Source organism: Oculina patagonica, chromosome 12 (assembly GCF_052425735.1).
Source record: "Oculina patagonica isolate OP01 chromosome 12, crgOcupat, whole genome shotgun sequence".
Classification (NCBI taxonomy): Eukaryota; Metazoa; Cnidaria; class Anthozoa; order Scleractinia; family Oculinidae; genus Oculina; species Oculina patagonica.
Genome location: NC_135769.1, coordinates 30,405,361 through 30,416,990, shown reverse-complemented (window position 1 = coordinate 30,416,990; position 11,630 = coordinate 30,405,361). Strand labels below are relative to the sequence as shown.

The 11,630-nt window shown below is 38.0% G+C and overlaps 2 long non-coding RNA genes across 2 annotated transcripts in view; one reads left to right on the top strand and one right to left on the bottom strand.

The window, feature by feature from the left end:
• The window catches only part of LOC144632931 (uncharacterized), a 113,853-nt gene that overhangs the window by 55,075 nt on the left and 47,148 nt on the right, over positions 1 to 11,630 (bottom strand). The window lies entirely within an intron of this gene.
• On the top strand, positions 15 to 11,586 carry LOC144632927 (uncharacterized). Its single transcript, XR_013566966.1, has 5 exons — positions 15 to 375; positions 2,661 to 2,725; positions 4,510 to 4,575; positions 10,211 to 10,341; positions 11,481 to 11,586. It is a non-coding gene; the product is annotated as an uncharacterized LOC144632927 (long non-coding RNA).

Genomic DNA, 11,630 nt, shown 5'->3' with positions numbered 1-11,630 from the left:
ATGTTGGCGAATTGTCGAAAAAACAAGCAATGAAACGCGGTGTTGCATCCAGATCTCGCAAGCTTTATTCTACTGGTCCTCTTGTGTATGTAGGAGTTCATATTGTTAATTTCTGGGGCAAGGGGCAGTGTTCATGTTATTTGTTCTATTGTGTTCTCTCGAAAGGAACGAGTCATTTATGTTAGGCCATGCGAGAGCTGCTACCCGAACCCCTTAGGCAGCCAATAACCTGATTCGAGATGTTATTACAACGCGGTATTAGAAAGAAAAATGTTTTAGCATATCCCCCACTATCACTTGTTTAAATAACCGTCCTCAAGATAGAACGCTGTACGCCAGTACGCCGTATCATCGTGATTGCCAGAGAAAAATCAGGTAAGATCCAAAGTTAGTTTTCAAATCTGTTTCTTTGCACGGCCTTAACGTGACATATCAGGGCCGACCCAGCTGTTAATAATTCGAATCGAAACAAATTTTATCTTCTGTATATTTTAAAAGGTATTTATTAGCTGTCGTTGTTTTCAATTAAATCAACTTTCATCGTTTGTAGTTTTATTCTAGATCGTTGATTTAATATATAGTGTAACAGAAATTTTCTCTAACATCGCCTCACCTTACCTTACCTTATCCTACCTTTACTTAAACACGTTAAGCTCAGAGAAGCTTGTTGGGCCGTGTTTTCCCGATCAAAGTAGAATTTGGCAGTAGTGCTTTTTTCACAGCTGCTATAAATAATTAGTGGAAACTGCGGGAGTGAAATTTTGAACGATCCCGTTCAGACGCCACATACACAGATGCGAAAGCAAAGCTTCATCAGTCTGTAGCTCGCTGCTTTTATAGCCAGTTGGGTTGTTATTTTCTTCAGGAGGTTTCTAATCTGGAAATCACAATTAGTCTTATAACCGTGTTATATCTTCGCTCAACAGTTTAAAGAATGTCCGGCCGGTATAATAATCAAACATGACTCGCGTTGCCAGAATCTTATAATGATAACACTGACATATAAAAAGAAGAAAAGAGAAAGAAAACATTCATCTGTGTACATTTTATAACCTATATAATATGAACATTTATGATCAAGTGGCCACGTTAACTTTGAATTCTTGTAAGCAACCGCCGTTGTCATGGTCGGAAACTAAATGAATTTGTAAACTTGGCAAGACGAATACATAAAATGATGTATTTTAATGTAATTTTCTTTCTAAAAAGCAACAGAAAACGTCTAGAATTGAAAGGAGTCTAATGATGGATTTCCACTGTCGCGTAATTTTTTTACGTGCGGGAAACAAATTAAGAGAAAATGTATGAACGACTTGCGTACAGGTTTACGCAAGTCGTTCATAAATTGTCTCTAATTTTTTTTCCGCACGTTAAAACGCACGTAAAAAATACGCATTAGTGGAAATCCAGCATCGCTGGGTTAGGCCGAGAGCGCGCGGAAGACAACTCATTTGATTGGTAATTATATAGCTGTCAGTAAATCCTATATTGTCAGAGCAGCTTTTTTTCCCTTAATTTCTGAGAACTGTCCAATCTGGCATTTAATTTGGATAATTTCAATTAGGACTTTCAGGTAAAATGCACAAACTGTCCAATTTAAGAAAAATTAGTCAGTTTTGTCTCAGCCAATCAAATCGAAGAAGAAACAACATAGGACGGATATTAGCTATAGCCAATTAGCACAAAGCATAGCGTCAGCCCTGTAACCTTGTCGCATTGTTAGTCGCCAATGGCGGAATTTTCTAAGGCAAGTTTGCTATTTTTTTTTTTTTTTCATTCTTTTTGAGCTTGTCAGCAATAGTACCAAAGAGAAATTTTCTACGTTGTCAGAAGAAAAGTCAGCTACACTAAGAAGCAAAACCCCTAAAATGCAAAACACCTCCAATAGTACAAAACTTGAGTGAACGATAGTTCAGCGAAGCGAAGCAAGAAATCTGTCAGATATTCATCGCCATGAGCTAGATGCAATTCTTTTTTCATTGTTTTGACGGTGGTGAAGTACGAACGAGATAGCTAGTGGAAAGGACAATGTCAGATTCAAGAAGTTGTAACGCTCTTCGGGCACTTTGTTTACGACTTTCATTGATTGATGCAGTGTTTTCACTCACTTCGCAAATTCAGGTGAATACAATTGCACTGTTTTGTTTAAGTTTTATTTGTGAAGACAATGCTTTGAGTGAGTTGCATGTGATGTAGTATGCATGGTATTGTTGAATGCTTTTCCCATTCTGGACATATATTTATTGTTTACGCTGGATTGGCTGACTACTAGCTATATAATTAATATGTAACCGGACTACATGCCTGCCCAATTTGGAAATAATTAGATTCAAAAATTTTGATTTGCTTTAAGAGAATTGTGTTTCGATTTGATTTAATTTTGGTTAGCCAAATTGGCTCTCAGGTTTAATCTGTTTTGAATCGATTTCGACCAAGGTATTAAAATATGTTTCAAGTTAAAAAATATCAGTCTTGATTTCGGCCTCCTTGAACCTAATTAATTGGCAAAAGGAGGGATGTGGTGTCTGAGAATGTGACAAAGAACTTAGCAGTGTGCGGTCATGAATAAATATCTAACGAACCTTATGCCTGATGTAGAACTCAATATGGCCTATGATGTTCGTTTCAATTCTAGATCTGTGTCTTTAATTTACTTTCAGCATAACGTATCACACTGCAACAACACTTGCGAAAAGATACGGCAATGGAGGAACACAGAATTGAGGTAAGTCAAACGAGGGGACAGCCTATAGCGACCTATAGATGTCAAACAGACCCACAATTTTAGTGGAACTGATTTTTTTTATCGCTTTCGAGTAACCACAGGCCGCCCAAGTACAATAAACGCAAACGTTACGCGTCGTGTTTTTCCTGTTGCGCATACATTATCGCAGCGCCTTTACACTTTAAACACATTCCTTTAAATACAGGTTTGCTAACAATTTTAATATGTTACAACACAATCTCAATTAAGTGATAATTGGTCCGAAGTATGATTTGATCGCGTGATCGAAATTCTGTTACTGATAAGCAAAGTCCTGCCTTACCTTCCTTCCCCATAAAATAACCACGTCGAAACCTTAATATAGCAAGGAAAAATTAAATCAAAGTCTCTTCGAGATATCGACGTTTTTGCATGAAGTATGAGTCGAAGGTTTATCCTGTGCATTGTTCTTCGACCTTATCATTACAGTTTCTTTGTAGTTTAGTTTAACAATTTCCTATCTTCGCGGAGGAAATGCAGCCATATAATTTTGTCAAAAATGGCTCGTCCGCGCCGGGTATTTATACACATATTCCTTAACATTACACAAATAAACAGTGCAAATTTCACCGAGATCTGACAATTCTATACTTTAAAATTGCAAGGACCTTTCGAGGCAGTCGATTACGGCAGCGAAATTAGCAAATGAAACAGCAAAATATGCGTTCGACGCTTTGTTTTTGCGATTTGAATTGTTATAGGTAGACCGCTGTTCAATGTGTTCAAGGCCGTATCGTTACGATTGCTCCACGAAAAAGCACGAAAAAAATACGGATATTTCCGACTACGGTCGGAGAAAACATTGCGCATATAATTGCGGCGTAAACAAATCGTTACACTCAAGATGCGTTTTGTCTAGGCTCTGCGAGGGTCGGATATTAAGACTCAGGATTAAACAAAAGCCATATATACAGTGAATGCTTTCGAATTATATTTGAAGATGAAATACGAAAGAATTTTGCTGTCTTTGACTGAAATTCCACTCGAACTGCGTAGATACGATCGCATGTTGTAAAGCCGATTTATGCAACATTTCTGTCTACGCGAGGTCTCGTCCCAAACGACCTAGGCTGATGTAGCGACCAAATTTGGCCTAATTTTTAACCGCTCCTAAGCTAGAGGAAGCCCCCATCTCTTGCATTTGTTTTTACTTCAATAATATCTTTGAAAAGAGCGAGTTTTTTGGTATGGTTTATTTTTGACGTTTGTAATTTTTAAACGATGTAAGCGCTAGTGATTATTTATTCGTGTTTTAGTTACGCAATCCATTGTTTGTGCGACGCTTTTTATAGATCGCCTTTCAGACACACGTGCGTTGAGATAAGAAAGCTGACATGTCACTTTTAAAATTGTTATGTAACGTTTGTAAATGTGACAAGTCACGTTTTTTCCATGAGATCGCAAGTGATCACCAACAGCGGAAAGTAATCCCTTGAGAAATTAAAACAGTCCCTTGAGAAATCAAAAAAGTTCCTTGAGAGTTTACAAATATGTGGTTCCAAATTTTGACCACATAACCCCTATTCTACGTTTTTAGCTTGTAAACAAGCAAAAACGTCGAAAAAACGAAGACGTCAAACAAGCGGACCTTCGGATGCTGTCTGGTTCGAGTTTTTTTTATCTCTGCGTCCTCTGCGCGCTTTTGCCACGTTGTTTTCTCAGACAAGAGCTCTTGTGTTGAAATATGTATCATGCAAGCATTGTACACCAATTTGGAATCAGAATCTGCCTTTTTCATTTCGCAGGTGCTTGTTTGCGTGGAGGACACCCTATCAAAAGCACCTGAGGGGACATACAGCTCCTCGACTACGGTATCCCATGCAATTTACTAGAATTGGTTTAGCATTTCAAACAAACCTTAACTTTAAACGCAACAGGTTTCCTTCAGTTATGGTGCCATAATCCGCGCCCTTTGTCAAGAACTGGTCGAAAAATAAAAATAAACCCGAAACAAAACGAGTGATACCTGTAAACAGCAGAAAAACGCGAAAAAATTCTGGTAGAAACTAGAAACACAATGGGTAAACAAAAACATTACCAATTTTTAAAAGTTGTACCGCCTGAGCTTCTCAGCTTTCTCTTAAAATTTGTCCTTTGGCGACCCTCGTGGGACCTTTTGAATCTCCCGCCAGTGCTTTATGTTTAAAAAGATCCAAAGTTAAATGATATTTTTTTCGCAAACGATAAAACATTAAGTCCCACAGGAGTAATTATTGAAGTTGGCAGGCTTCTCATTTAACCTTTTCTTATTTTACTACTATCTTAATTTGACGACCTGAATTGATAACACTGTATTATTAACCTGGTAAAAATGTAATTTGTGATGATCTTAAATTAGCATAAATTACTATTTTGCCGGCACGGATCAGAGGGCTGGGTGCGGGTTTGAGGTGCGCAGTGTATAGTGGGATTTGAGTTTAAATAGGTGGCCGTTAGAAAGGTGAGACATTCTACGGTCAGCCTTCGTCACGTTTTGGTCAATGTTTGGTTTTCCACCGGACAAAACTAGAGTCAGAGAAATTATTCCTCGGAACTCAATCGTGATCTTCTTGGTCAGATAAAGAATCTTGTCGCGACTATAATTTTAGTTCTACCAATATTTTTTCTTGGTTCTACGAGATCGAGCGATGAGGTGCCGCTGAGCAGATGCGGGATGTTGAAAGAAGCGCGTTGCTTCTCCTTTCGTTCAATAAGAAGAGTAATGAAGATCAGTTTAGAGCTAACAAATCGGTCCTAGACGCAATTGAAGACGATATCGTCGGTCTTGAAGCTGAAGCAAAACCAGGTCTCTGTAGAGACTCCTTTCTTGTGCTGGTCCTGCCGACTTACGGTCAGAGTGGCTAAGCAACAACGCCCAGGATCAAGGTGTAGTTTGTTCCATTTTACTTTTGGTTTGATTTCCTTTTGATTTAACACTTTATTCATGTTTTCTTTAAAGGCAGATTGCGTAGATCACTTCAGTTTTGGAAAGTAATTCCCACGCCTTGTTTCATTATAGGCACTTTTAGTCGGGCTTCATGTTGCCACTACTTATAATTCCACGGCTTTTTTGTTACAACAAACAATTAATCACTAATTTATTGGTGCTGAAAATTTATCTGTCTTTGTTCAGATCACTATAACGGGCTTATTAGTTTTGAGTGTATCACTATATTTTCTACACCTTCTATCTGTTCCTATTTTATTCCTTGTTATTGCGTTTATTGATCTGGGTTAATTTTTGCGCATACATTATATTGTTGCTACGGGCTAAGGTTTCCCGTTAGTCTCCTATGCATTTTGCGTCCTACAGTATTAGTACTTTGCTTTATGGCTTTTTAGCCTTCTGCTTGAAGGGCACGTGCCCTTGAGGAGTCTATGATATGAGATTGTTTATGTTTAAGATTTGAATACAGTGCCCTTGAGGGGTCTCAGATGATACGAGATTATTTATGTTGAAGATTTGAATACAGTGCCCTTGAGATTGCATAGAAGAGCCAATATTGTTGGAATGCAAATAAACCATTATTATTATTATTATTATTGTTTATGTTGAAGATTTGATTACAGTGCCCTTGAGGGGTCTATGATATGAGATTGTTTGTGTTGAAGATATGAATACAGTGCACTTGAGGGGTCTATAATATGAGATTGTTTATGTTGAATATTTGAATACAGTGCCCTTGAGTTTGCATAGAAGAGCCAATATTGTTGGAATGCAAATAAACCATCATTATTATTATTATTATTACCAAAAATAAGTCGTATTTGTAATGTATGCTCAAATTTAAGTCAGAATGTATTTTTAGCCATTGAAAATATTTTAGAAATAGACAAATAAAATTATTACTATTATTATTATTATTATTATTATTATTATTGTTGTTGTTTTTGTTGAAGATGTGATTACACTGCCCTTGAGGGGTCTATGATATGAGATTGTTTATGTTGAAGATTTGAATACAGTGCCTTTGAGGGGTCTATGATATGAGATTGTTTATGTTGAAGATTTGAATACAGTGCCCTTGAGGGGTCTATGATATGAGATTGTTTATGTTGAAGATTTGAATACAGTTCCCTTGAGGGGTCTATGATATGAGATTGTTTATGTTGAAGATTTGAATACAGTGCCCTTGAGGGGTCTATGTTAAATGATTAATAATGTTGAAGATTTATTATCACTCCCCTTTAGGGGTCTGATATGAGACTGTCAATGTCAAGTATTTCATAGTGCCCTTTAGTGGTGTATAGAGTACATGTGTGTTTCTTGTCGTTTTGTTTCTTTCTGGAGTAAGCGTTCATAAATATTGAATTGCGTTTCTCTGGAAGTTGCTTGTCTGTATGTATTAGCTTGCTTAGTCTCTCTTTTGTTCAAGTACCATGCGCCTTTTTTCCTAGCCGGGGTTTAGTTGTAATGTCTTATATATTTCCCCCCTTTTTGTTTGTTTTCACATATTCCTTTATTATCTCTTTGTTTCGTTTTTTCTTTAGACATTTCTGGCACGAGGTTATAGTCTTCACCTACATGTGATACAGGAGAGGTGTCTTTATTATTATTAAAAAAAAAAAAAAAAAAAAAAAATGAAATTTACAGCTCTTGTTTTTGAGTGCTTCAGCGATTTCTCTTAGTTACACAAGAGTTTTCAACAGATGGAGATCTTTTGCCTCAACTGTTTTGGGTACCAGTCCCATCCCTGTAAAGCCCATCAATTGTGCCTCGTTCATGCAGTTAATGCTGTATTCGAGCACATCAGTGTTTTCTATCAGTTGCGCATTCCATGGTTTCAAGTCGCTGCACGATCTGGCAAGCTTGAGTGTCCCAATTATCCTTCACTGTTATAGCAGTTAAAGAAAGTTCGGTCCACTAGCTAATCACTGAAAGGAATGCCCAGAATCAAGGTGTAGTTTGTTCTGTTTTGCGTTTGCTTTCAGTTTTGATTCTAGTTATCCTTTGGTTTTTTCATACTAGTCGCATTTAGCGCTTTTCATCTTATTTTACATTAATTCAATTGTTTTTGTATTTTATTTCCTAGATCATGAGTCTGAAGCTTTGCCATTGCCATTTATTGATCCCTCTTTTCGTTTACTTGTTCTGTTGGTGTATTGTGATATTAAATCTGGTGTCAAGTAAAAAGATTGTGTTTAATTATCACTTCAGTATTTTGGAAAGTTTTTGGTGCACCTTGTTTCATATTAGGCACAATAAGTAGGGGTTCGAGTTGCCACTACTTTTAATTCTGGGGTTTTTGCTACAAGAAACATTGTTAGATTTACCGGTAGTGATGCTGGAATCTCAGTGTTTTTGCTAAGATCGCTTTTAGGAGCGATGTTAGTTTTAGTGTTGCTCGGGTCTGTCTTTGCTGAGATCGCTATTACGAGTTTTTTAGTTTGCAATGTTTCGTTTTATTTTCAACACCTCCTACGATATTTAATCCTTTATCTATTCCTATTTAAAATTCGAGGAAAAGCGTTTGTATTATTGATCTTGATCTTTGTAGCTTTACGCAATAATTTTAGTATTCTTACAAGCCAAGGTTTCGCGTTGGTTTCCAATGCATTTCGCGTCCCACAATGTTAGTACATTGCTATTTGGCTTTTCAAGCCTTCTCCTTGAAGATGACGTGGCCCTTGACATGTGCCGTTTACGGATCTATAATATCAGTTTGTAATTTTCGATGATTTGTTTAACAGTGCCTTTGATGGGTATATGATATAAGATTCCTAATGTTGAAGATTTGCATACAGTGCCCTTGAGCGGTCTGTCATACAAGTTTGCTTATTTTGAGGATTTGTAAACACTGCCCTTGAAGGGGCTGATGCGAGAATGTTGATGTTGAACAATTGTATATCAGATAGTACCTTTGAGTGGTATATAGAGTATGTTTGTTGTAGTTTTGTTTCTTTCTAGATAAAGCGTTCATAAATATTTTATGGTGTTTCTTTGGAAGTTGCTTGTCTGTTAGCTTGCTTAGTTTCTGTTTTGTTAAGGCAGGTTGGGGTTCTTTTTAATTTCGTATATATTTCCCATCTTCTTTGTTGTCACATATTGTTTTATTTTCACTTGGTTTTTTCGTTTTTTTCTGCAGACATTTTTGACACGAGGTTCTGGACTTCATCTTCCTGTATTACGGGAGAGGTGTCTTTAATAATGGAGAAAATGAAATTTACAGCTCTTGTTTCCAGAACTTCCGGGACTTAGTTACGCAAGAGTTTTCAACAGATGGAGATCCTTTTATGACTTTTATACAACTGTGTTGGCTACCAATCTCATCCCTGTGAAGCACATCAATTGTACATTGATCTGCAGTATCTGCTGGATTCAAGCAAAATAATCAGTTTCCTTTATCAATTGCGCTTTCCATGGTTTCAAGTGGCTGCACGATCTGTGAACTACCCACTCAGATGATGGTCTCTTTCAAGGAATTTCCGCTAACATGGTCCTTTGGCCTCGACCTCTGTTGTGAACAATTAGTTGCATTCTGTTGACACTCTCTAGCAAGTAGATGAGAAGTTCAAAATTATAATCACTTTGCTCTAGCCCTTTCTTTTTATCTCTATATGTTGGCTTGGCTGGCCAACGCACCCAATTTAATCAATGTCTTGTGTGTCCGGATGTGTAGTGGAGGCAAAATATGTAATTTGTGATGATCTTAAATTAGCATAAATTACTATTTTGCCGGCACGGATCAGAGGGCTGGGTGCGGGTTTGAGGTGCGCAGTGTATAGTGGGATTTGAGTTTAAATAGGTGGCCGTTAGAAAGGTGAGACATTCTACGGTCAGCCTTCGTCACGTTTTGGTCAATGTTTGGTTATATTTGTTTTTCCTATGTCATCAGTGGATGCAGGATTACGCTTCGTTTTGTTTAATATTTAGTTCTGCTATTATAATTATATCACTGTAAGATCATATATTTCGAATGACGCTTCGTCTTGTTTAAATATTTAGGTTTGCTATCAGAATTGTATCACTGTAAGATCGTATATTTGGAAAAGTATTTGTTTACAGTAGTTAGATAAGAATACCCTAAACCCCCAAGGGTTGCGCCACTGCCTTGGTCGGGGCCACACGTTCCCCGTTTTCTCCACTTGCTGGTTTTTAGGGGTTTTCGTGTCCGGCTTTGGTGCACTTAGTATTTGTCTTTTATTCATACCTTGTATTATATGTTGAGATGGAATAAACGGGACGATGGCTTGGCTGGCCAACGCACCCAATTTAATCAATGGTTTGTGTGTCCGGATGTGTAGTGGAGGCAAAATTTTTAATTTTCGTGAAACGATACTTAAAGTGAAACCATTTCTGTCCTCTTGTGATAAAAACAACAACAACAACAAATAACAACAACCGTCACAACATGGTGACTATGACAACAATTTAAATTTAAATAAATACCAAAGTAATAAAAACAAATATCAAAGTAATCTCAGCTCTGACCCGGGAGCTCTGATTGAGTGCCCTTTCTTGGTTAGGAGAAAGAAGAAGAAGCTGACAAGGCCGATCAGACCAACCACTGCCAACTAGAACAACGTGACCAAAAAATTCCGAAGACGAAAAAAAGAGCTCTTGGGTTGTCGTACTTGATCGACGAGAATCCACCATGGTACATCTGCTTGTTGTTGGGTTTGCAGGTAAGTACAGTATGTTTAAGTTTTTGTGAAACGGTCTCGACCCGGTTGCATAGAGCAACTTAAGATTAGACAGGATTTTTTGCAACTGCTCCAGCATCATGGTTTTCCCTGTGCTCTTTAATTTGTCTTTGCCCGATCGATCCATAATAGTACGGGCCACAAAACGCCACAGGAAATAGTTGCAGAAAATACCACTTAATCTTAAGTTTCATAGTCTGTAAGATTTGCACTTTGGCCAGCCACCATACCTCACCGATTTCGCTGAATTTTGGCATGCAGTTTTGTTTTAGGGCCCTAACTACCAAATGGATAAGGCCGATTTGTAGCGTCCTTGACGGCCCGCCAACATGACGGATCGATTTTAATAAATTGATAGAAGAAAGATAGTCCTTTATAGCTCTACCAAGCATGATCGGGAAACTGTGACGGCAGGTTCAGTGTCGAGCGCGAAGTAACAAGAACACCTTAGGTTCGCCATGCTGGAAGACGGTCACAGAGGCTTTAAATCGGCCTTCTTGATATTTTCCAAAGTAAACAGAAATGAAACTTTTTAACCCTATTTAGGACCGGGTGGGGGGGGGGGGGAGGGGGGTTGTGGCTCGCGATGACTTTGAACGCTTATAACTTTTTAAATTCAACTAAACCCCGCCAAACTTTCTGAGTTTATCTAAAATTTATCTGGGGATAATTTGGTAGGATAGGATGTTTTGTCAGAGACGTAATATTACTATGGCAACGGCATTTTCACAGGCTTGTTTTCACGTGATTTGACATCATCATTTCACGTGAATTATACCAAAAGAAAGATGTTTGGACATACTGCGTATCCTATAAGTTTCATTGTGATTGCTTAAATATTCTGGAAGTTACATATATAGGGGGGCTTCTGAATCCCCCTCCCCCCCCCCCCCGGTCAGAGAAGGTAAAAAAAGCCCGGTCTGAATAGGGTTAATATCCATTTGGTAGTGAGGGCCCTGAAATAAAACTGCATGCCAAAGTTTAGCGAAATCGGTGAGGTACGGTGACCGCGAACTTTTAAGATAGATTCATACTTAAGTTGCTCAGGCCCTGAACAAGGTGATTGCCTGACATTACATTTCTTATATTGTAGCATTACCTGACCATGTTAGGATCAACGCTGGTCATTCCATTCATTCTTAGCCGCCCCATGTGCTTTGAAAATGACCCACTTGTCATCAGCGAAGTCTTGAGTACCATATTTGTTGTGTCTGGGATTGCAACGTTATTACAGACAACGTTC